Source organism: Dermacentor andersoni, chromosome 2 (genome assembly GCF_023375885.2).
Source record: "Dermacentor andersoni chromosome 2, qqDerAnde1_hic_scaffold, whole genome shotgun sequence".
NCBI lineage: Eukaryota > Metazoa > Arthropoda > Arachnida > Ixodida > Ixodidae > Dermacentor > Dermacentor andersoni.
Window position 1 is genome coordinate 121,473,455 of NC_092815.1, and position 26,491 is coordinate 121,499,945.

Below are 26,491 nucleotides of genomic sequence, written 5' to 3' on the forward strand. Positions count from 1 at the left end.
AAAGCTGAGAATTGCTACAAACGTAATCGTCACCCCACTGTCTCCCTAACCGCAGCACTCAAGCTAAGTGGTTATAGGGACTGCAAAGCGTCAATCAAGTCGGCTTGCTGCACGTTATCAGCCGCAAGAATTAATAGCGTGGCCTCTCTTGAGAAGCCGCTGTTGCGATGGTAGCGTTCGGTACATCACACGCATCCGGGTCTTTACTCTCGAAGGGCCCTGATAACGCAGTCGTGCCTCTGATGCTCACATATTTCAGCATATCACCTCTTCGTAGCATGTTTTATTTTCGTCCAACATATCTGCATACGTTCTGTGCATAACTGTCATAATTTTATTTAAACGTTTACTTTACGAATTTTACAGCGAATGCTTTTAGGCCACTTTACAGTCGCATTACACATACCACTTGACATGTACTACTACATCGATCACATCATACCACGGTCTGGTGCTCTTTGGCATTCCGTGGGCCATGCGCCATAAAATCCGATTGATCATAATCACCATCAGGGAGCATAAATTATGTTATTAAGGCACACAAACAGTGCGATGGAAGCGCACTCTATTTCTCATAGTCCCTGTAAAGTGTTGTTTACTCCAGCGCAGTGGCCCTTTATCGAGTGCTCGCAATCTTCAGCCACAGATATAATTTTTAGAAGGACAAGTTCCTAGCTTTACAAAAAAAAAAAGATGAAAAACAAGAAATAACGGCATCGATGACAGCACATAGAGTACTTTTACACAAGTAGATTTAACTATGTGAATGAGTACGCAAGCGTCTACGAAAAGTCGTGCACCGTACGTCTCAAGCCCTCTCTGGCAGTCCATTCTGCTTATGCAAGTAAGGTCAGTCAATTTCTACGCAGCCCTGAACGTACGTCTTCAGTAGTTTTCTTATTACCGAGCATGGCCGCATAGGCTAAATACCATGGGCTTCTACTCGTATGTGCACTTTAGGCTGTTTATATTGTATATCTATTGAGTAGCTGTTCTCACTTTATCACTCTTTTATTTGTGGTTCTGGTGACCGCATGACGTGGGACATAACCCCACGCGTTTCCGTTCGCTCATGAGTTAAATAGACACACACACAAACATGCGCTGATTCGAACGAGTTTACGAAAAAAAAAAAAGCGAGGATAGGCGAGCAAAAATCACCTAAGCTTTTCAGTATAAAATACGATACTTTATGCATGAGTGAGTAATGAACATCTATAATATTTATATTGAGGATGATTCTCGTGCTAAATTGCTTAGATGAGGCATGAATATTGCACTCACTGAATAAACTATGCTGTAACAAAATAAGTTGAGTGTCTTAAGTTAGGAAAGCTGAAAATTAAAGAAATTTCTTGTGTCTCCAGGAGTTAAGTAGGGACAATCTGTCTGCCCTGAGTAGTTAGTCCATGAGACTCGAAACCAGCAGAAGTGGGCAATTCCCGTCGAAAAATTTCTTATTCAGATTGACTTCGCAAATGGTTTCTCAACATTTTCCTGTTTACCCTGCCACTCTAACGCTTCCGTTTATTGTTCCTTTTTAAATTTGGTCCGAAAAGCAGAATGTAGGCAGAAAGAGGTGCGGCAGTGCCTATGCGAGAGGGATAATGTGTCCAATTTAAAACAATCACAATTCTAAGATTATCGAATAATACAGAAAGTGGCATGTTTTCAATATAAAGGACATTGCTACTCACCCGATTGATAACTATTGTTTCATACGTGAGTGTTGCGAATACATCCAGCTAGTAACGTGTGCTAGGCACGTGGGAACACATTCACATTATGCGGTACCTACTACTGCAACATACGCACAACTCATGCCATACTCATGATTTCCTATAGAGGCACTACTGGGATGGTATCACCGTCCCAGTACACACATATTTAAAGAAACGGCGAGACAGTGATAAAATGGCACTGTTATTTATTGGCGCGGCCATTGCTAGGCAGCAGTGCTCGATTTCATTGAGCGGCACCCGGGCAGCGCCCGAGCGTAAAATTATTCCCTTTCATCTTGAAAACGATCACTGAAGTAGAGCATGTGAGATGGATGACCGCATTAAACTTAACTAAAGCATTAAACTCGGACTGAAGGAAGAAGACATCGTTGATTCTTTCTGCTACAAATCTGACGAAGGCCATGCATCATTCAGTGCCTAACTGAAGCACGAGAAATACGCTGTTTCTCGCATTTGTAATCACTCGGATTTGTAACGATAACAAAAATAAACAACTAAAGAAAAGGACAACGAAAACGAGAAAGAATGAAGTAGATGGCAAAGCAGGGCGTTGACCTACGCACGCTTCCTTTCTTTTGTAGGCTACAGAAGTTCCTTTGTGAAGCAAGGGACCTCGTGGTAATCATTATGAGGCCACGGCTCTTTACCGTGAAGTGCAACGGGGTGCAGGGGCGTAGTTTGGTGGCATGTCGACCTTTTGAAGTCGCTTATCGGTGTGGCCAAGCCACGCAGAAAACCTCTGCTTGTGCGTAAGCAAAAAGGAGTATTTTAACGAACACGCCATTACTTGATGCTCCGAGGACTGGTAAACTTGGGCCGCAAATTCTTCTCCTTTGCTCATCGTGGACAGGAACATCCAGAAAGATTCCTTTCTTTTGCAGACTGAAAACGCGCTGTCGCTGAATAGCGTAGCAGAAAACGTTTATGTAATTTTTTTTGAAAGCTCGAGATTAATCTTGTTTTTGCCACTATATTCTATCCTCGTCCCTCCACTTCCCCTTTCTCTGACGGTAATGGACTCCCAAAATGGTTGGAAGAAATATCGGCACCACACGTCACCCTCGCGATTGATGTCATTTAGGTGAACAAAATAAAGTATCGTCACACGTGCGAACTCGGTACGTGGAAACATGAGCCCCTAGCGACGGCGAATGGCAAACATCTGAGGCGCCTGTAAGAGAGCGCAAGGTGTCGTTATTGTTGTTGTTGTTTTCTCGTCACCATCGTCGTTCTGGTCAAGCAGAAATGGCACGTTTGTAGAGGGCTTTTGCATGCAAAAGTTTGTCTAGGAAAGCTATATTTTGTTACCCTAAGATGACGCAGTAGAAAAAGGACTAGACGGTAATAAATCAAATAAGAGTGTTTCCCGAATATTCTCTCCTATTCTTAATGCGGAAGAAAGGAGCAAACCATATAGTTACTTAAACAACATCATGTTTCTTTCTGTCGATATATGTTAAAATAAATTATTCCACATATTTAGTTAATATTTTACCTTGTCATATTTTAAAGAATCGTTGCAAGGAAAGTGTGCCAAGTCATATTCCTTTTAAGGGCTTGGGGATTTCAAACATAAAGACCAACACTGTTCAACGCATTGAGACAAATTAATGATCTGCCGTTATATACGCAGCTGCTACTCGAACACCGTCCTCATCGCTCGTCGACCCGCAAGGCAGTGAAGGCACTTTCGTGCTTATTATTGAGGGCGGCTGGCCTGTGTGGACGCCTTTCGCTATGTGGTACTGTCCGCGTGCGTGAACAAGTTAACCACGCCTATCCTTCACCCATTTCTCTCCTTCTTATTACTTTTATTACCTGTTTCCTTTCTTCCGGTGTCGAGTAGCAACCAAGACGCGTTTAGGATACCATTCTTGCTTTTTTTTTTATTGATATGATATAAGGAGATGTTGGCTCTCAATTTAAGGCGCCGGCTACTCCATATATCTTGAGTGGTTCCGTTATACATCATACAGGGTTCAAGATTACGTATCAAATACTCTTTTCACACAAGCACCCGGACTTATCACGCAACGTTTCCACAGGAAGACTATGACGTAAGGAACACATGGCACATGCAATATACAAGGTAAATGTCTCCCCACTTATGTAGAGAAAAGTCTCAAAAGTACAAACGATACTGTCGCCTAATAACACATTGTCTAGTCAGCGGGTGGTACAAACATCGTGTAAATGCATTATCACATACAGTCACAACAGAACAGTCAGCATAACATAATTCACCAACAGATGCATATATACAGTGACATTGAAATGAAGGGAACAATGAAAGCACTAATAACGTCCAACAATGCCGCTGTCTTCAAGAAAAGTCTTTAGTGCTTTTAAAGCGCTCTTCTGCAAGGCCATTGTTGTCCAAGGGCCCAAAAGTTTCCGTAAACTGAAAGTTCGCGGTCTAATTTAATTAGCGCTGATTTAAGTCGGCACCTTGGTGTGTCGTGATGTGGGCATTCTAGAAGGAGGTGATATATACCCTCGTCTACAAATCCACAATCACATTCGGGGGTTTCCGCTCGACCAATTCTATGTAATAAATCCTTGGTGTAGGCAGTGCCTAGCCCTAATCGATGAATAAGGGTCTCCGTAGTTCTATCTAATGACAATAAAAATTTGAATTCAATAAATGGATCAATATGGTATAAGTCCCTGCTCTTACAGTTCTGGTCAAACCAAATATTTCTAGACATTTTGAAAGACGTTGTCCTTATAATGCACCGTAATTCATTCTTTGATATTGGGAGCGGAACCATATCATCTTTGAGGTGCACTTGTCGTGCTGCTTTATCGGCTGCTGTGTTGCCAGGAATGTTGCAATGCCCTGGTATCCAATGGAATGCTATTGCATGTGTCGCTTTGCTTGCCTTTGTGAGGTTTTTAAGTGTTCGACCGGGTAGCGAGACAGGCAGTCAGCGTCCTTGTGTAGTCGGCCAGATTTATAGGTGACAGTATACGAATATTCTTGGAGGCGTAAGGCCCAGCGACCAAGTCTTCCTGTAGGATCTTTCAGTGAGCATAACCAGCAAAGCGCGTGATGGTCTGTGACAACGGAAAAGGATCGGCCATATAAGTATGGGCGGAATTTCGCAACCGCCCAAACTAGGGCCAGACACTCACGCTCAGTGATGGAATAGTTGCGCTCCGCGGGTGAGAGGAGCCTGCTGGCGTAAGCGATAACACGGTCGTGGCCACGCTGGCGTTGTGCCAGTACTGCTCCAATTCCGTGACCGCTGGCATCAGTACGGACTTCGGTAGGCGCAGAAGGATCGAAATGGGCCAAAACGGGAGGCGTTGTGAGAATGTCGATTAGATGAGAGAATGCAGAGGCCTCGTTATCGCCCCACTGGAAAGGAGCGTCTTTTTTCAAAAGGTCGGTTAGTGGTCGTGCTATGGCGGCGAAATTTCTCACGAAACGGCGGAAGTACGAACAAAGGCCGATGAAGCTGCGCACATCCTTGACACACTTCGGAACAGGGAAGTGCGTAACAGCATGGATCTTGCCTGGGTCCGGTTGCACTCCGTTCGCGTCAACGAGATGTCCAAGGACGGTAATCTGGCGACGGCCGAATTGGCACTTCGATGCGTTGAGTTGCAGACCGGCTCGCCGAAAAACGTCCAGGACTGCTGAGAGGCGCTCGAGGTGCGTAGCGAACGTTGGGGAGAATACGATAACGTCGTCCAAGTAGCACAGGCACGTGGACCACTTGAAACCGTGAAGAAGGGAGTCCATCATGCGTTCAAAAGTGGCAGGGGCGTTACATAGACCGAACGGCATCACTTTGAATTGATAAAGACCGTCGGGTGTGACAAAAGCAGTCTTCTCGCGGTCGAGATCGTCCACGGCAATCTGCCAGTAGCCGGAGCGAAGGTCAATAGAAGAGAAATAGCGAGCACCGTGGAGGCAGTCAAGGGCGTCATCAATCCGAGGTAGGGGATACACGTCCTTTTTGGTAACCCTGTTAAGGTGCCGATAATCCACGCAAAAGCGCCATGAGCCATCCTTCTTTTTGACCAGTACTACAGGTGACGCCCATGGACTATATGATGGTTCAATAATGTTCTTGGCAAGCATTTTGCGAACTTCTGCGTGAATAACTTGACGCTCAGCTGGTGACACTCGATACGGGCGGCGATGAATAGGAGGGGCATCGCCGGTATTAATGCGATGTTTGACAGCTGTAGTTTGGGCTAAAGGACGATCGTTAAAGTCAAAAATATCGTGGTAGGAAAACAGAACGCGGTAGAGTTCACGAGCGTGCTCGGAGGGCAAGTCGGGGGCAATCATTTTCCGTAAGTCAGCGATGGTACAATTTGCCGACTGCGATGGTAGAGGAGTATCGGATGAAGTGTCGTCTACTGCAATGGATGCTACTGAGTGATCCTCGAATGAACAAAGCTGGGCCAAAGACATCCCACGTGGCAGCACTTGTGTCGTCAAGCCAAAGTTGACCACTGGCAGGCAGACGCAATTCGCCGTAATAGATAAAACTGTATGGGGTACTGTGATCCCATGTGTAAGGAGGACGTCTTGCATAGGAGCCGCGATGTAGTGACCGTCGGGGACTGGTGGGGATGACACTAGGTCAACGTAGGTCAGTGCCGAAGGTGGCAAGCGAACGAAGTCGGCGGAACTGAGGCGACTGGGGTGTGGTTCAGCAGGATCCAGAACAGGCAGGTCAAGGCGGAGAGTACTGGCGGAACAATCGATGAGAGCAGAATGTGCGGAAAGGAAGTCTAAGCCGAGGATGATGTCGTGGGGACAGTGGGCGATGACTGTGAATAGCACGATTGTTGAGCGATCGGCGAAGGAGACGCGGGCGGTACACATACCAATTACGGGGGCTGTTCCGCCATCGGCGACACGGACAACAGGCGTCGTGGCGGGCGTGATAATTTTCTTGAGCCGGTTACGAAGGTCAGCGCTCATTACGGACAAATGCGCCCCAGTGTCTATGAGAGCAGACACAGAAACACCGTCGACTTGCACGTCAAGAAGGTTCAGATGAGTGGGCAAAGTCAGTAGAGGATTTGGCGGCGTAGGGAGCAATGCAGCGTCACCTCGAGGCGCTGCATCGTCTAGTTTTCCGGCTGGGAGCGGCGTCCGAAGGGAGTCGGCGAATAGGCGCGACGGGGCTGGGGAGAGCGAGATTGTCGTCGTTGGGGCGAAGGCGAACGAGAATAGGGGCGGTTCGTTGCAGGAGAATCAGTGGCGGCATTATCGGAGCGTGCGGCATAGGAACGAGAAGGGCCACCTGAGGGGCGAGAGTAGGCAGTATAAGGAGGCCGGCTCGGGGAACTCCAGCGACTACGACAGTGCCGAGAAATGTGCCCGATTCGATGGCAGTGGAAACAAATAGGCTTGTCGTCAGCAGTGCGCCATTCAGATGGGTTGCGGAAACGTGGTGGGTAAGAAGATGCGGGACGGGGCGAAATCGAAGAAGCCGGGCGGGTATTAGGGCGATGGGCCGAGCAGATGGTGTGAAGACCCATGTTTTCAAACTCCTGGCGGACAACTGCCTGGATCAGTGAGACCGTGACTGCAGATGTGTTGGTGGGACTGGAGTCGAAGGCAGCCGGATAGGCGGCCTCGATCTCACGCCGGACGATCCTGGTAACATCGGCAGTGTTGTTGGGACGAGGAGCGTCGGCACAGGAAGATGTCGCTGGGGTGTTGGGCAGACGGGCAAACTGCTGGTCAATACGTCGGCTTTTGGCGAGTTCCAGGCGGCGGCACTCTCTTATAACAGCATCCACCGTCGCTACGTTGTTGCAAACGAGCAAGTTGAAGGCGTCATCGGCAATGCCTTTGAGGATGTGGGAAACCTTGTCTGACTCAGTCATGTGGGTGTCAACTTTGCGGCACAGAGCCAAGACGTCCTGAATGTACGTGACATAGGGCTCTGTTGACGTCTGCACACGGCCGGAAAGCGCCTTCTGCGCGGCAAGTTGTTGACCGTAGGGGTTGCCGAACAAGTCTCGAAGCTGTGTCTTAAGTGAATCCCAACTGGTGAGCTCATCTTCGTGCGTGCGATACCAAACTCGAGGTGTGCCACCGAGGTAAAAGACTACGTTGGCGAGCATAATAGTAGGGTCCCACCGGTTATTGCGGCTGACGTGTTCATACAGGCTGATCCAGTCATCGACGTCTTCCCCATCTTGGCCCGAGAATACGCCAGGATCACGGGGAGCGGGGAGAGTGATGTAGGTCGTCGAAGTGGCAGCAGGTGTCGGAGCCGACGGAGTCGGGTTGTCGTCGCCGGGAGCCATGAAGGAAGGCTCGACGTACCGTCCACTGCGAAGCTCCGTGATGAGGTACAGGGAACGTCCACCTCCACCAGATATGTTACGTAGGAAGACGCAGACGAAAAGCTATGTACAAATATATTTACAAGGAAAATACGCTGCGCTTTGCCAAGAGGCAACAGCCCGCGCTAGCTTCTAATCGTCGTCGTCGTCTTCACACTGCTGGCCTTTCGTGATCGCGCATATTGTGCCGTAGCAATATATTATACTGTCATTGAATGTTTTCCCCTTTGTGCTGCAAAGTGATGTTAGAGCCGCCTGCGAATCGCTGAAAATTACCCATTTTTGCGCATCTCTTACTGACAATATAAATTTTATCGCACATAGGATTGCGAACAGTTCAGCCGTTGTGGACGAAGTAACACGAGATAACTTAAATGATTCTTGTTTGTTGAGGTGCGGTATAACGAATGATGAAGTTGAAGAGGTTGCTGTACTGGAGCCGTCTGTATAGACATGTGTGTATCCTGAATACCGCATATAAATCTGGTAAAATGCTAGTTGTTGAGCAGCTTGAATGAACATGTCTCTTTTTCTGAATATCCCATCCATTGACAATTTCATTTTTGGAAGTGTAAGCAGCCATAGAGGATATTCGATGTCTGAGTTCCAAAATTCATTTCTTGGCAATATGTGAATATTTTCTTGAATTTCTATATGAACATAACTTCTATCTCGTTTCATTATGTCTAGAACCAATGGGTGGTTATTATGCTGGGTTTGAAGACGGAAATAATGCCGCCATGTTTCTGTAGTTCGCATAACTGGAAGTGGTGATTGGCGAGCCTCAGCTTTTACAAGAGAACTAGAAGTCGCTTGAGGAACTCCTAGACATAGGCGTTGTCCTCTAGCTAAACGTCTTTGAAGTCGCTCTTCTGACGTGTGAGAAAGTCCGTGTACATTCTCAAGTTTCTTTATGTGGGGTGCCCAGGATAGCTGCCTATCAAGTATTATGCCAAGAAATCGATGCTGTGTGACAATCATTAGAGGGTGTCCTTCCAGATTAAGAGCGAAATTTTTTAACTGCCTCCGAGTGAAGGGCAATACAGCTGTCGTTGCGTGTGATAGTACCATTCCTCTCTCTCTCAAATATTGGTTAATATTTATGCCGTCTTGCAATGTCATCTGAAGTAGTTGAGCATTAGACCCAGATGTCCAAATACACACATCATCTGCATACAGTGAAAACTTTAACTGTGATGGCAGTCTTCTTGTTAAATCAGCCATGACGCAGTTAAAAAGAAAGGGGCTGAGTACGCTTCCCTGTGGTACTCCCTGTTTGATAACATGTTCAGCACTCTTTCCTTCACTCGTCTGAACAAATATTTTGCGACCTGATAGAAATTCAGAAATCCACCACAAGGACCTGCCAGACAGACCAAGTTTCAACATGCTTAGCAGAACATGAACGTGACTAGCTCTGTCAAATGCCCTCTTGATGTCTAGTAATATTGCTATCGTCATGTTTCCACGTGCACGCTCGTGCTCCACACAGGTTACTATATCTAATATTGCATCCATTGTGCATCTATATTTTCTAAAACCTACTAAGTAGTTGGACAGTGCATTCATTTCATTACGCCACCATTGAAGTCGCGCGTCAATCATTTTCTCCATTACTTTGCATAAACAACTAGTCAAACTAACGGGGCGGAAGGATTCAAGGTTTCAACTCAGGAAGAGGACATTAGTGTTGAAGCAATGAACGACAATCTTGTGGGCATCATTAAGGAGTGTGCAACAAAGTCGGTGATAACTCCTTTAGACAGGATATCAGTAAGCTATCGCAGGAGACGAAAGATCTGATCAAGAAGCGTCACTGTATGAAAGCCTCTAACTCTACAGCAAGAATAGAACTGGCAGAACTTTCGAAGTTAATCAACAAGCGTAAGACAGCTGACATAAGGAAGTATATTATGGATAGAATTGACCATGCTCTCAGGAATGGAGGAAGCCTAAAAGCAGTCAAGAAGAAACTAGAAATTGGCAAGAATCAGATGTATGCGTTAACAGACAAAGCCGGCAATATCATTACTAATATGGATGAGATAGTTCAAGTGGCTGAGGAGTTCTATAGAGCTTTATACAGTACCAGTGGCACCCACGACGATAATGGAAGAGAGAATAGTCTAGAGGAATTCGAAATCCCACAGGTAATGCCGGAAGAAGTAAAGAAAGCCTTGGGAGCTATGCACAGGGGGAAGGCAGCTGGGGAGGATCAGGTAACAGCAGATTTGTTAAAGGATGGTGGGCAGATTGTTCTAGCGAAACTGGCCACTCTGTATACTCAAGGCCTCATGACCTCGAGCGTAACGGAATCTTGGAAGAACGCTAACGTAATCCTAATCCATAAGAAAGGGGACGCCAAAGACTTGAAAAAATTATAGACCGATCATCTTACAAGGGCGTCTTACCAGGTTTTAAAATTGGTATAATTCGAGCAACTTTCCAAGAGTGAGGTACAGTTTCCTATATCTATAAGTTATTATAGATGTCTAAGAGAGCATTTGTACCTGTCGGTCCGAGGTTTCTTAGCATATTGTATGTACGTAATGCCGTCCGGCCAGCAGCGGACTTTTGGCGACATGATGCAATTGCACATTGTAGCTCGCTTAATGTGAAAGTATGATCTAATTGAGGATGTTGGGCCCACTAGAAAGCAGTAATCTTTCGCTAAGCCAAGACTACTGAAATATCAAATTCTGCACATTGCGATGAAAAAACAGGTCTGGAAATAAGCTCACAAAATTCATCTGCAACTATTATTTAACACGTGTCCCGGGGTACAGCGAGAGCACGAAATGGCAAGCTCTGTGTTACAGGTCCGCTTAAAGAACCAATTACTAGAAAAATTCGTGGGACAGACGTGTGAGGAGACAGCGTGCCGCAGCAATCGCGCCAGCGCCGTATGCCTAAATTTTCCATTCGTCTGCGCATTACATTGTGCATTTTCTGAGCGTTTCTGTATGCTTCTAAACTTCCGCTCCGTCGGTAAGCTCTTTCGGATCGGCGTCGGATGGCTCTTAGGTGTTCATACTCTCCGTCAACTGCAGCAAAATCTTTTGGCATTGGGACCTTCTTTGTGCATATGTTCATATTATCCTGCAAAAATTTTGCAAATCTTTCCACTGTTGCATGTTGATTAATTTGATCCGTTAGGCGGTACCGAAAAGCTTGCCAGTTGGTTAGTCTGCTATAACACCTGATATCATAGTGCATGCAAGGGTAATTAACAAGGATGGGAAAATGATCACTTCCGCGCGTTTCCATATTTGTTGTCCATCCCACACCATTCACTAGACCATGAGAACACAGGGTAACATCCATGCAGCTTGAGTAATTATATCGACGAAGGAATGTTGGCGAACCATCGTTTAAAACAGTCAAGTTGCATTTATCTATGGTGCACTCAATAACGTTACCCCGTGCATCACAATGATCACTGCCCCAGATGATGTTGTGCGCATTGAAGTCGCCACATATAGATACATTAGAATGAGCTATCTTGAAGATATGCACTAGCGCTTCTACTTAAATCCAGTTTGAAGATTGCAGATATAGATTAATCACTGTTATACAGAGCTTGCCAAAGGATACTTTAGATGCGATGAATTCCGGAAAGTCTGAATCACTGGACTGAATTTGATAAGATGGTAGGTCCTTTCTGACGCACAGGAGCACTCTGCTAAAAGCACCTTGACGAGAAGTCTTGTATATCACATAATTCGAGAGGCGAAAGTCGACATTGATTCCCGCCTCTTGAATGCAAAGTATTGGGAAGTTGTATTGCACAAGCAGTTTACGAAAGTCAGCACACTTCCTTCTTAGACTGTTGGCATTCCACTGAAATATGGAGAGATTTTTGTAGCGGTTATTCATGTACTGCTTGCCGCAGTTTCGGCCCGGATTGTTGACACATTAGTGCTTCTAGAGGCAACAAGGCTTTCATTTCTGGTAGGTTGTTTGCTTCCGGCAGAGTAGATAGGATTGCCTTAAGAGCTGCGAAAAGCATTGGCAAAATCAGTTGTGTCACCGATGCTGTGGTATGTTCGCTATTAGCTGGTGTTACTTTTGCAATAGATGCGTAAGGTCGCTGAGAGAAATGTGTGCGAATACTGGAGCTTTCTTGTGTATTACTTGCTGCCTGTTGTCATCTGGGTTTCCGTAGCGCTGATGCATAAGACTGGGTGCCTGTGTGATCCTCTTGATTGGTCTCTTGATTGCACTGTTGGTTGTTGTCTAGAGGATGGATAGCTTGTTGGTGCTCTTGGCTGTGGTGATTCCGGTGCCCGCTTAGGTGGCTGATCTGGCACTGGATGAACAATATCAAGGTTTGGTGCGGGTTCATTACGTCGCGGTTGTCTTCCATGGATTAGTTCATGTCGACGCATTTGTGCCGCTGCCTTTTTCTGAGGGCAGCCTGAGAAGGAGGCGGCATGGTTCCCCGCACCGTTTGCACATTTAGGTTGAAGAAGTGACTTGCACTCCTTGTGGTCATGATCTTCAGAGCAGATTTTGCATCGACGTGTGCTCCGGAAGGTTTTGGCCATGTGCCAAAATCTATGGCAATTATAGCAGCGAAGTGCTGGTCCTAGGTATTCCTCGACAGGGTGACTGGTGAAACCCAAGTAAATTCTTCCTGAAATAGGGCGATCGTCTCTGAAAGTCAGAATTACCGTGTGAAGTGGATGTGAATTTACTGCTCCATCTTCTTGGCGGGAATACCTTATCTGTCTGCCTGCCGATATAACTCCTGCGTCTTTCAAGAAGTCTAGGAGTTGTTCGTCTGTATATTGCGAAGGCACATGTTTTACTTTCCCAACGTTTCGCGTGTATGACTCTGGGATGAAGAGCATGACTTCCAGGCCGCCTACACTTGAGAGCATCAAAAGGCGTTTCGCCGATGCTAAGGAAGCAACGCTGACACTGAAACTTCCATCTTCGGTCGTCCTGGGAGACTTTGGCAGCGGAAACTATTTCGGCAGACACTTGGTTTCGGTTTACTTGCCAAAAAGTATTACCTTCACTTGTTGGGCGAAAGACAACCGGTGTGCCTTCGGCTCGCTTTTTCTTATACGTGACCAAAGTAAATGGTGCATCTTCACCCATCTCTTCTTCATCACTTAGCTCATAATTCGATGTTGTATCATGGTACTTGCTGCCTTCTAGGCGAGGTTTCTTGCTTTCGGCTTCACCGTTAGCCATTATTCCTGAATTCGCTGAAGTTGATTCCGAGCTGTGGAGAACCAAACGGGCCGGCTTTATGAAGCTTTGTGACGCTTGCAAGGCCTCAGGCTTTTCATTACGGCCCGTAGCATCATTCATATGGCTTGTTACGTTTGGACGAGCATAAGGCTCGTGACGATGTTCTCGGCTTCCGACCACCGTAGCGGCAGGGTAATAACCAGATCCTCAAAAAAGAAATGTTGTACCTGTAAGGCGCCTGGCTCGTTGAATCTTCACCCCAACGTCTTGTTAATCAATCGTCGTCAATGATAACCGTAAATGTCCTAAAAACCAGAAAACTCAGAGCACCACATAAAAACAGCGACCAAACAGAGACACTTCTTCTTCGTCTTCAAGATCCCTGCTTCCTCCATTTCATTACTCCGTCTTTTTCTTCATATTTCAAACTCTTCAAAATATGTTTTACGCTTAAGAAGAAAAAGGCGTAGGAGCTGCGCATACCTAGTCTTGAAGTTTAATACGCCAGGCAGTTGCAGCAAGAAATACTTTGTCTTTGGAGCCACCTCCCATTTTGCGAGTAATATTCTGACACAAGTGCGGCTTATCCGTTTGCATGTATTATGTACGCATTCTTCAAAAGCTGAACTGCCACGGTAACCCATTCGCTAAGGCGTTGCGCCTCTGAGCTCGGCTTCATGAATTTAATCCCGGCTGAGGTGACCATATTGCAATGGGAGAGGAATTAATGCAATGAGTGTAATTCTACAATGGGGGTGGAAGGGGGTGGAACGCGTGTCCCAAGCATTGGGTGCATGTTAAAAACGCCCAGGTTGTCCAAATTATTCCGGAGCCCCATAGTACGGCGCGTCTAATAAGATTGTGGTTTTGGCACGTAAAACAGCCCAAATTTGTTATTGCTAAACTGAGTGTTTATGTTCCTCTTTGTAAACTGCGCGCAGAGTGCTCTTTCATTAAAGCATAGTTCCTTTAAAGCCAATGGCATTGTTGGTATTCTCAGAGTACTTTTCTTTCAAGCTATATCACAGTTTTGGCGAAGCACTAAGAATGCTCCAGATCCGCAATTTCAGCGCACGCACGTTATGAAGAGCCCCGATAAGACTAAATTGGGACTTTAGCAAGGGAAAACAGAGGAAAATCCATAACCCCGAAAGTAAGTCATTTGCATAGGCGAATAATGAACAAGCTCGATTTTTTTTTACAGTTGTGAGACAGGTTTGTCGCACCCAAGATAGACGCCAGATGCTGTCAAATACGTTAACCGTGATGAGCAAGAAATATTATGTAATGGTCATTTCTCGTCTGCTTTATTAGCAGATACTGAAATGTGGTTTCTTGACGATTACTTGGTACACGTGCCAAAGATTATGGCCATGATACGCATCATTTTGAGGATATTACCTTCTATTTTGGCCCCAGTGGCACAAAGCTGCACATAGTTAGGAATGCCCCCTTCGAATAAAGTCTAAAAGGAGTAGCGAACCACCCCTCGGACTTGGCGAAAAAACAGTCCGCGGATAGCATACGCTGCTGTGAACACCCCAGCCAAATTTTGCAGTCGTGTGAAGCGCACGGAGCTCGCAAACGGAGCGCGAAGTCACCTTTTTCTCAAACTCTGTCTTTTCAACAGAAGCCTTCTCCTCACTCCTTTCGGGCTGCTTTATTTTGTAATGCAGATGATTCCTATCGCGGCTGCTATGGGCCAATACCAATCAAGAAGGGTGTTTGGATCAGTAAGCTTTTTGCTACTGTTACTTTGTGCATTTATTGAATAAGTGTGATAAACAGGCTGAAGTAAGTGAAAACCTGCTTTCGAATGTTTATACTAACTACGTACTTCCGAAAAAAGCCGACTATCATCTGCTCACGCTCGGCCGCGGCCGGTCTCATAAATAGGAATTCAGCTTTGGCCACCATGGCTGTCGGTGTCGTTGCCGTCGGGTCTCGCTAATTTCAGCTAGTTTTCAACATTCAACTAGTCTAGAAGCACGCGAAACTTAAAGGTTAGGCCAAACGCACACTTGCGAACGCGCGTTCACTGCTGGCCGCTCGTGGTTACACGCCTTGGCAGACTTCCTTTAGCATAGAGATTGAGACTGTAGCATTTGTAATTGCTGTATTTACGTTGCGACGTTGAAGTGCCCAACATCTTCTGTGCGAACACCTTGGTTTTGTGAACATTTATGCTGTGGGAACTCATGTGTTGCGTGTGAAGTTTTCGGTGTTGTGAATATTTAGTCTATGTGAACTCTTCTGTTGCACGAACATTTCTTTATATCGCAGCTCGGAGACTTAGTATGTGAATGTTCGTTCGTGTGTTTATTAGTCGAGTTTTACTATGGTCGACAACTTTCCTACGACAACTGGCATGTATAAAAGAAGAGGAGTAGCCGGAGCCACACGGAGGCACCAACCTCTCCTTAAATACGTTTAATAATGCAACAAAAACTAACCTCCTTGAAGAAAGCGCTCTTCGCTTTTTGTGCTGCAACATCAAGAAGCTCATGCTCTGATTGTGCCCTCCGTCTCCTGCCGAACTAACTTCCTATTGGCGGGAAATTTAAGTCTTCTTGGTCTCCAAATAATAAGACATTCGGAACAAAATAAGTGTACTTCTTCAAAAGCCCAGTTCACCTCATGCGGCGCACTGTTCTCATTTGGTTGCAATTCCATTCGAGCCTGGATCTTCGAAATCTCCACTCTGAGCCCCGATGCCGTCTCCGCGACCTACATGCTTAGAAACTTTAGAAAAAAAAACTGCTTTTGGCTGATGAGAGATTCAGCGACAATGGAGATTGCTTGAGCAGCAGCAGAAATACCAGAAGGAAGGAAGAAGCAAGAGGGCGCTTTGCAAAAATGGCGGACGATGTAGATAAGAACAATGTCGGGAGTTGTAAAAAGATATTATAAGGAAGCTTTGCGCGCGACTTGCAAGCATAATATTGCATGAAAACTTTCCACTAGTACACATTTAATATTCTATGTTGACCATTACGTCGGCGGAAATTCCTCGCGTTTAGGTGCAAAACCTGATGTAGCATTTTTAAAACGAACGTGTTCTCTGCAGAGCTCCAGCACTGCATCATCATCATCGCGCACATTTCCTGGCATTTCGGCGGGATGGCGTTAATTAGTCGTCATGTTAGGTGGTGGTGGCTTGAAGGGGGACTTAGGAGAAGGGTTGGGAGACACAGAGAGAGGAGGGAGTGGTCGCCCGGTGAAAGTTGGAGGGTTTGGAGGAGCGGTCGGCAAGTGGAAGGTGGAGGGTAACGGTGCGCCTCAACTGGCAACGTCGCTCGCTTTTACCCACATGGACATGCGTGTGGGTACTCGTGCGCACGCGCTATTTCTTTCGGTTTGAAGGCAGCCTTGCATTCGATAACTTGATTTAAAAGATTAATTATAGGGAATCGATACAATGATTTCATAATTATATGTGTGCAATAACTGTTACCTTTTCTTACCTTGAATGTGACGATGACGATAAGTACCATTCAATAGCAGTGTCTTACTTGACGAAAAGACCGACTGACTAGCTCTGATAAAAGTATAGTTCCCTGACCAACACTGACATGAGTACTGCTAATTATGAAAAAGGAACAGAAGAAAATAAAGAAATAATCTGCAAGCGACCTGTCAGGCAGACAAGTGGGGCAGGCTGTACATCGTACATCCAAGTGACGCGGATCGCGAAGGCGGCGCACACACAGATCCCCCCCAGCGCAACCTCCTCCCTGCCAGTTAAGCCGCCGGCAAGGTTCGATCTACGAAGAGGGCTGAGTGCACGCGTGAAGCGCCAGAGTGATTCTTTGTGGAGGAGCAGGCGGTCCTAGTGCGAGAGTCAAAGAACGCAGAAATAGAGTACAAGGAAACCTTCCCAGATAAGGCGATGTATAAACAGTGATACAGGCGTGAGCACTGTACGGGAGCGACCCGGGCCCGTTTTTCGAATCCCGAGCCCGGCCCGTACCCGGGCGTTAAAAGCTAAGCTTAGCCAAGGCTCGCGTGTGCATGACCAGGCTCAGCCCGGCGCCCGGGTACGCTATAAGAAATGCGGTGTGTATGTGCATAGAAATGTTGCGTTACCCGCAGCGGCAGCGTAGCGGTTAAGCTATTGCGCTGCTAAGCTCTAGAACGTTGGCTCAACTCGCGGCGACGGCGGCTGCATTTCGATGGGGGTGTGTACTTCCTAAATTCTAAATCGTGCACACATTCGTGTACTTCGAGTTAGGTGCACCTTAGACAACTCCAAGTGGTCAAAATTTCTCCAGTCCCCCTATGGCGTACCGCGTAATCGTATCGTGGTTTGGACGCATAACATCCCAGAATATAAAAGAAATCGTGCTTGTTCGGTACATGAAACGTCATTACAATAAAGATACAGTGGCAATAGTACATGACAAAATAAAGAAAAGTGAAGAGAAAATGTACAACACGAAAAGTGGATGGAACCAATCCTAGGGCATTCTCTTTAATGCTCTTGTCTACAGTTCACATTGGAAACAATAATGATCGCACAACTTTTTAAAAGGAGCTCTTGAATAATAATTTGTTGCAACAAAATAAACGAGCTTCAAGTTATAGAGGTTGTTTCATGTAACTTGATCTGAAAGAAATCGTTAACTGCAGCTGGGTGGTACCAAGGACGTATGATTTGGAGTAATGTGGGGCGCCTCAAAATATGTTTTATATGCCGGTTAATTAGTTAATTACCTGAGATCAATTCAAAGTTTTTAGTATTCACTTTAGGTTCAAGTGCGTAACGTTACGTTGTAGAGGTGGTTTAGAGACGACCGATCCAAGTTTTTGTGACAATATACGGGCTGCGTGGGCATATTTTTCGGCGTTTAAAGAAAGCCCAAAAAATATGAAACAAAACTACGTGATTGCGGTCGTAAGCAGTGTCCACCTCCTCGAGTTGACCAGATCATGGAATAGAATTGTGCTATCTGCCTCAGGTACTTTTAACGCGATAGCGCTAAGCAGCCCGTGCCGCAGAAAATCCGGCGTCTTGCCTCAACTCAAGGCCGTCTAGCAGGTCTCGGCATCTCTAGGTTTCGCTCGGGTCCGAGCGAAACCGCGGAGAAGGGGGGCAGCCCCCCCAGGAAGGGGGCGGCGGCCCTCTCGGACCCGCGGAAGTAGCGAGGGACCAAGACTTCGAGGAGCACGACGCACGAGACTGACGTAGTGGCCGCGTCGCGGTAAAAGCTTGTCCTCCCTGCGTGGAGGGAGCCTAACCAATTCTGCATGCATTTTCAACAAGGTTGTTCCCCCTCTCTCTCTGTCTTTCTCTCTCTGCCTCTACGTCCGGCTTCGCAGGTCATTTCGGCAAAAAAGATTTTGTGAACCACCCATACCCAGGCTGCCCATGTGACGCAAGGAATTTACTGAACTAATCGAATTTCTCAAGATAAAATACGTGGAAAAACCGTAAACTATGACTTACACACAAACAGGACATGATATCTCCCGGCTTGTAATTCGACTACATGAGAAAACATAATGCTGTTACGCCAAAACACAAAGAAACTCCTTCACACAAACGAATCGGCCGCGGCGTTCGCCATTTGTGCGCGCCGGTGCGATGGGTGCCTTGGGGGCCACGGAGCTGCGCGCCTGGTTCCTTGCAATACCTTCAACTGGTGCTTGCTTCCGCCGCATCGTGGCCCACGCAGCTCGCCTACCTATTTGTTGTCGCATTATATATGTACAAATCTAGTAATTTTTCTGTGATCGCTGAGGCGAGGGTCTCGCATGGGCGCTTTCAACAAAGGTGCAATTGGCGACAGACAGGCGTTATGCATAAAGTGTTAAACTGGTGTCGGATGCTATCATGACTACGTGCCACGCTAATTAGTTTAGCTGGCGTTCATAATGTACTGCAATTCAAAGTGCTCGCAACGGGCAATGCTCGCTTCACCTAGTAAAACGAGAAAACGTCAGGCTAGCTGGCATACAGACAGAAAATAAAAAGTCGTGCGCTTCGCACCGACTTGCCCAAAAATGTGTGCAGGAGAGTTCCCTCAGGAGCTGTGACGAAAAACTGTGCCACCGAACTTGGAGAAGTCTATAGTACCTGCGGAGGAAGCAAAACATAACCAGAAATAATGCCTGAATGCGCTTTAGATGTCGACTTTATTAAATCAACTATGGTGGTTACTACCATCGAAATGTCTTTCGTGTGAGCTCAGCATTTGACCCTCATAAATATTGACCCTCATAAAAGCGTTCGCGGCCAGCGTTTCCAGGAAGCATTACGGTTACATACGTTCCAGTTGCTGCGAAGCGTGAGAATCAGTCAGGGATCATTGAGTTCTATCGTGTTTCACTCTTAAAGGCGAAGCTTAAGCAACCTTCAAATTTTTAAAGGCTTTTGAGAGCGTTCGCTGAAACACCCGGTATATATACAAACAGTAAAAATTCACAAGCATACAGCATAATATAAACACACAACTAGAAAGAGACGTCATTCCGCTAGTGCTAAAATAATATGATAGTATCGAGCACGGTAATAGTGCCATCGCAAAAATGGAAACTGGGAAATGGTTTGAAGTGTGGTCTTTCGCATAATTTAATTTTCCTTATGCGTAAACAATCATTCATTTCTGTGGAAAAGAAAACTTCATCTTTTTTCTATTTTATTTGCAAAGTTGTACTAACAGCTAGCTTTTTGCACATGTCACTTCAGTTCGGCAAAGAATGTATTGGACCATGCAATGGATAACGTTCGCGTGTTCACGAACGGCCGACTTTGGCCCGTTAATGAGAGGGCCGGTGGCCTCATGCCCGCGCCCGTTCCGGGCCCGCGGCTTCAAGCTCGCGCCGGTGCGGGCCTGCCGAAAAACTCTCCAAACGGCCCAACGCGGGCCCGTGCAGTGCTCTAATACGGACAGAGCATTAATTTAGAATAGCCCCCCAACTTGCCCCCTTCAAAAAAAGAAGGTAATGTTGCAGTTAGATCTATACGTCTGTGCCATAAGCTCTTTAGTTAGATTGCCAAAAGCGGTGGCCGACAATGTGCTGTTCTTTTTTTTTTTCCACGTGGTCATGATTAAGCTGAGAATTACGTGGTCGTGACTTAAAGAGGCGGTCTGATGGTGACGCAGCAGGAAAGGATAATAGAGACGACAGACGAAATCTTAGTTTCGAGCTCTCAGCTGCTATCGCAGTAACACTGTCACAGTAATTAATAGAGAGAAAGAATCAGAATAAAGGAAAGGCAGGGATGTCAACCAGATGCACGTCCGGTTTGCCACGCTGCACTGCAGGAAGGAGATATAGGGATTAAAAGAGAGAGAACACAGTTTCGCGCGCATTTGAATACATGCACTTAGTCGACAAGCGGTTGCCGATACCTGTCGACTTGAGGTAATGCAATAATGCTTTCGCGACATTCTGTGCCACCGATGCGTACGGCCATGGTCTAGAGTGCAGTAATAGCGGCAGTAAGCGCAGATATCGGCTATTGAAAGAGACAGAAAGAGGAGAATGGCAGAGAGGTTTACCAGATGGCAGTTTCATATTTTCTACACGGCACTGGGGTGGAAGGAAATTATTTCGGAAGAAAGTAAAGAGACGGAGAGATTTAAAAAATGAACGACGAAGGGTGTTTTTATTATAAACGTTCACACAGACCAGTGGATAGTGAAAAGGGCTCACGTCCACAGTTTTTTTTTTTTCCGCAGATGGTAGGCTGCGGAGTTCTTTCTACAATATTGCCTAGAGAGCGCAGAGCAGAAGGTTCGGCATAAACGAAAGGCGAAGACCCAACCAAAAGCAGCTACAGGCGTGCTTCGAGGATACTGTGCATAGCCATCGATCGTTCTTGATTCTGGGCAATCACGCGGTAACCTCTAGACACCGCTAGACGTACGTGCATTGAAAACCAGCAGTGATAAGCACGGACTCGTGAGGAATGCTAAGGAGGTCAGACGCATCCCAAAGAGGAAATGAGGTTACGCCGGAGCGAAGCCCTGTACGGGCACGCCGCAGCTGGTGCGGCGCTTTGATGTCCCCGTGGCGAAGGCAGGCGAAACAGCGCTCCTATTTGCTGACTTCCGATTAGCCGCATCGACCTCTGCTACGCATGTTTTTGTTCTGGGTAAATGGGCGGCAGTTCTGGGCCTAAATATGTTGCTGCGTTGCCTCACGTATTCAGAAATGTCTGCAAATCTCTTTCATTGTCTGCTAGTAGCGCTATGTTGTCCGCATACATAAATCGGGGAGCTTATGTTGCATGATTTGTCTATTACGCTTGTATGATAAATGAAACAGTAAGTTACTATTTTCCAGTCATTATTCTACGCCCTTAATATGAAGCGTGAATAACAATGGAGACAGAGAACACCCTCGCTTGAGGCCTCTGTGTATTTCCGTCACTACATTATATTTTCGGCCTTCCCATATAAATTATACACTGCTATCTCTATATATCTCCCTCAGCAACTCCATGAAATCGTCATCTATGGCTTCGTGCTTGAGAATATTCCATAACAATCCCCTGTCTATACGCTGTCGTAGGCTCCATTATTACCCAGAAATTGTATCCATAAAGATTTATTCTGAGCTACTGAAATCTCTATGCACTGAGTTAGTACAACCATATCATCCTTTAAGGGTCAGACTGGTCCGAACCCATTCTGTAGCTCCCCCAGTACATTATCTCTTTGCTCCCACTTTGACAATTCTAATTTTATGGCTTGCATTGCCATTCTATACATCCCCGACGTTACTATAACTGGCATGTAGGAGCTCGTCCTATTCTTATCACCTTTGCCTTTGTACGCGAAGTTCATCTTGCTTTCACGCCATCCAACCGGAATTTTCTTCGTTTCAATCACTTGCTTACTGGCATTAGTCAGGAGTGCTTTGCTCCTTGGACCGAGGTTTTTGATTAGCTGTATTGGTACTTCATTGGGTCCTGCAGCGGTGTTATTGGGGACATTTTCCTGCTTTCTTTTTTTCAGGTAAGAGATCTTGATACTAAATTTTGAACGTTCAGGCTTCTCTGTTGTTACTGAATCTATTTGGTGTGAACTACGCAGTCCTTTGTGCAGAAGTTAACCCTAATAACGTGACTTCTCTGTAATAACGTCTTCTCGCTCTCGGAAGCTACGCCTGCTGGTGAAAATGAATAAACGCTACAAATACGTGGGGTTGTTTTGGCACACAACTGTACGTTGTCAGGAAACACGATACGTGCTAGGCATCGTACCTCAGGAGCCCTTGCTATTTAGAGTCATGTTTACCAACATTAATTTGCAGAACCGTCGGTTATGATTATCAGTGTACGCGAATCGCTTCTGCGGAGAGCAGAAATCTAATGGACACGCTAGCAATATTAAGGTGAAAGACTTAAGTGGATCGTTGGAATGGCTCATACTGGAAAAAAAAATAACGACGTCTAGTCGAGTGGTTCAAAGAATATCGTCATCAGGTCCTAAGAAGCCAACAAACACTGACACCGAGGACAAAATAGGGGAAATTACTTGTGCTTAGTAAATGAAATAAAGAAACGGTAAATTAATGGAAATGAAAGTGGATGAACAAACAACTTGCTGCAGGTGGGGAACGATCCCACAACCTTCGCATTTCGCAAAGGCTGTGTTGTGTTTGTTTAGTCGAGTGGTTCAAAGAATATCGTCATCAGGTCGCGTGCTTTTAAAAAACGTTGACGTGTGGTACAAAAATATCATCAGTAGTGAATCATACGCGAAAAATATAACAGAATTATGAATGAAGACACGAAAGCAAAAAAAGAAAAAGGACGAAGGAAAGAAAGAAAGTAAACATCAACATTAGGCATTGCTCATACCCCCGTAAGTAAGCAAAGATGTAATAGCTGAATATGAACGAAGACACGAAAGAAATAAAGAACGAAGGAAGGAAAGAACGAAATGAAGCATCAACATCAGTAATGGCTCATACTCCCGTAAGCAAGCAAAGATGCAATGGCTAAATATGAAAGAAGACACGAAAGAGAAAATGAAGGGCGAAAAGAAAGAAAGGAAACATAAACATCAGGAATGACTCAAACCCCCGTAAGCAAGCAAATCTGTAATGGTTGAATATGAAAGAAGACACGAAAAAAAGAACAAAGAAAGAAACAAACATCAGGAATGGCTCATATCCTCGTAAGCAAGCAAAGATGCAAGGGCTGAATATGATAGAAGAAACGGAAGAAGAACGAGAAAAGGAACAAAAGAAAGAAATAACGAAAGAAAGAAAGAAATAACCTCTAGATTGAGCATCAGGTGTTATGATGTGTCATTGAGGAAAGGGACCTACAGTGCAATACGTTTACTTCACACTGCAACTCGTTATGTCTTGCAAGAAGTCGTGTGACCTCTCCGATCACATAATCTAATGCATCGCCACGCATGCAGCATGTTTTCGCCTTCACATGTTACAGTGTAACAGGGTGCCGGTTTTCTTTTACCGAAATATGCAGCCGAAGGAACTCCAATGAGAGGTTGCGAAGTATACTATTGCAGATGTCAGAATCGAGTTTGATAATTGCGGCACTGCTTATGGTCGACATGATTTGGTAGCTGCCTTGAAAATCCTGGGATGACAATGTGCTGACAATAGAAAAAATTACGGCGTGTCGACAATGGCAGCACGACCAAGACGGCACGACAACTATACAATCAGAACAACGAGACGATGGAGGATTGACGGCGATGAAAAGGCGACAGCGTGAGGACAACGGCATGACAACTACTGCATACCAACGTTTCCTTATCCGCTAGTTCACTCCACGGAGATCACATACTCCCTTTCGACCATCCAATTTAAACCTTGCAGAACAAACGCGCTGAAGGAATCCATTTAAACGAAACAGTGGTGAATCGGCAAGACGAAACGGTGCATCTCGACAGCAGATGCGCAGTGGACTGCATGCGGCGACGAACGTGCGCCGAAAAAGTCAGTCCAGGCGTGGGAGCTGTCTATGAGCTGTCTTTCCACAAATGAAGAAGCAAGACGTGTGCACGACAGAGAACCGCCTCCGTAATTAGTGATGCTCATTTACCTCCACCGCCGTAAGCAATCCAATGTAGAACGACTGAAGATTTGCGAAGTTTGAAGAAGGCTACCGCGTAGCGAAATTGGCGGTAAAAGTGCGCCTTGAATAGAAAGAAATCTCTAGCAAACTTTTAAGGGGCGTGTTTTCTGTCGTCTACCCTGCCCACCTCAGCCCCTGCAAACAATTAGCTGCTCCTGCATAGCTCCTGCATAGAAGCAGTGTTGCATCGAGTTCGTGCGGCTGTGTTCCCGCTTTAAATCATTGCATCACCGTTGAAGAACGTCAGCCTGAACAGTCTATAGACGCAGTGCTGCACTCAGTTATTTGTGCAACCCATGCTGCCGCTATAAGCTTAGGTATCTCCTCCCACTCGATCCCTCAAATGGAAAAGTGCAGTTTTAAAGGCCGGTGAGGGGCACTCTGCAAGTGCGTGCTCAGGGCTCTTCCTTGTATATATTGTGAGCATTATATTCACCGTTCATCTTCTTCATATCTATATATTCATCATCATGGCAAGCGCCATTTTATTCAGCGCGTGGCGTGCTGAATAAAGCGTAGAGGTGTAACAGCTGCCTAGCAAGTGGTGCATTTACTCTCGATCTCTTGTTCCTGTATAGTGCATATACATAGTATATGTATATTACATATAATATATCATGTATAGTGCAGCCATAGTCTTCAGTCCTTTGCCAAGATAAGGATGCGCTGATATACACTATAGTAAAGCTATGTGCACAACCAACTGAGCGTTCACCCTCTTCAGGCTGCCGTTGCGTAATAAATGCTCATAAGCGTATGTCGTCTCGCAATCTCGCAAGTCATTAGGGCTCAAAATTTTGACAGTTCGCTCCACTTCTTACAACCCACACTCTTTTTTGACGGCTCCTAATTTCATTTAGCTGTCGACCTGTTCAACTCGTGGTCGAATCCAGATTCTCCTCTTTACAACACGCTCACTTCGCCAGCGGTAAGAGCAGCTATTTCATTGGAGCTTCCTCCTTCCCACGGTGACAGGAAGAGCAAATATAGAGGCAACCAAGGAAAACTAAAAATAAGAGATCCACATGCTTATTAGGCAGCTGTGAATGACGCGAGGAATGAATTATTCCTATAGGGCATGCTTGCTTCCACGTCGTCTCATTAAAAAGCTGACGTGCTGATATTGCGTCTCCTCGAGGATGGCAGGGAATAATATACAAGCGTTCGCCTTGGCTTTTTCACGGCTCCTCTCCACTATGTTTTTAATAAATTTGATGCTCCCATGCATAGTTGGTCATGTGAGTATTTCTCGAATTAACTTTTCTTCTTCTTTAGAGAAGAACGTTCGCACTATTGCGGCTTCCTCAGTTTGCAACATGGCAGGCTTGAAGTATCAGATTATATATGTATAACGCGTGTCATAGCCGCTTCGATAGCGATTCCTGAACTATCCAAATAAGATAACAGGCGATTTCTACAAATAATTTTCATGATTTTCTTGATGTCCATCGACTGACTTAGAACACAACATGGGGCTAAATGAAGAGGAGCCGATTTTAAGCCGCGTGATTTGTGCCGACACATAGCGACACTTGTGTTGTCACTGTCGCAGTCGCCAAGGTATAATTTTAGTGGGCCCTTAAGTTCCCCAGTTTAAGAGCTTAAGTTGCTAAAATCTTGTGAGCATGCTATGAATTGCTGCATGCCGCACTTGAAGGTGAGAATGGAACAGCGAGTGGTTGTTTAAACCCGATAAATTTGTAACATTCAATACTAGCTTTATTAAGGCTCAAGAAGAGTGAAAGAAAATGCAGTGCTTGAGGAAGCTATCGGTGTCGCAGTTTTATGACCAACGTTTATGTTCATTGTGCCGTAGTGGCTACTGCGAAATTTATTCGTTAAGTGGAGAATACGTTTTTGCGAGATGGTGTACACCAATGCTTACAAGAACAGCTAAAGTTAGATGACTATAATTACTACTACGTATAAACTCTTCATGAAATTCTCTTGGAATTCAATAAAAGACCTACCGATATGGTAATGAGATTCAATGGAAATATCTGTAACTCAGCAGTAATTTACCATTTAAATGTCTAAAAAGGAAATTACATTTGAATATATCCCATACATAACAGCTGCTGTTAAATCCTTATCGCATAATAGAACATTACTGGAATAGCACTCTTGTTCTTACGTCGCATGAGCTACATGTCCGAAT

General features: G+C 45.6%; 1 long non-coding RNA gene across 1 annotated transcript in view; it reads right to left on the bottom strand.

The window, feature by feature from the left end:
• LOC140215950 (uncharacterized) overlaps window positions 1–26,491 on the bottom strand; it is a 530,759-nt gene that overhangs the window by 140,997 nt on the left and 363,271 nt on the right. The window lies entirely within an intron of this gene.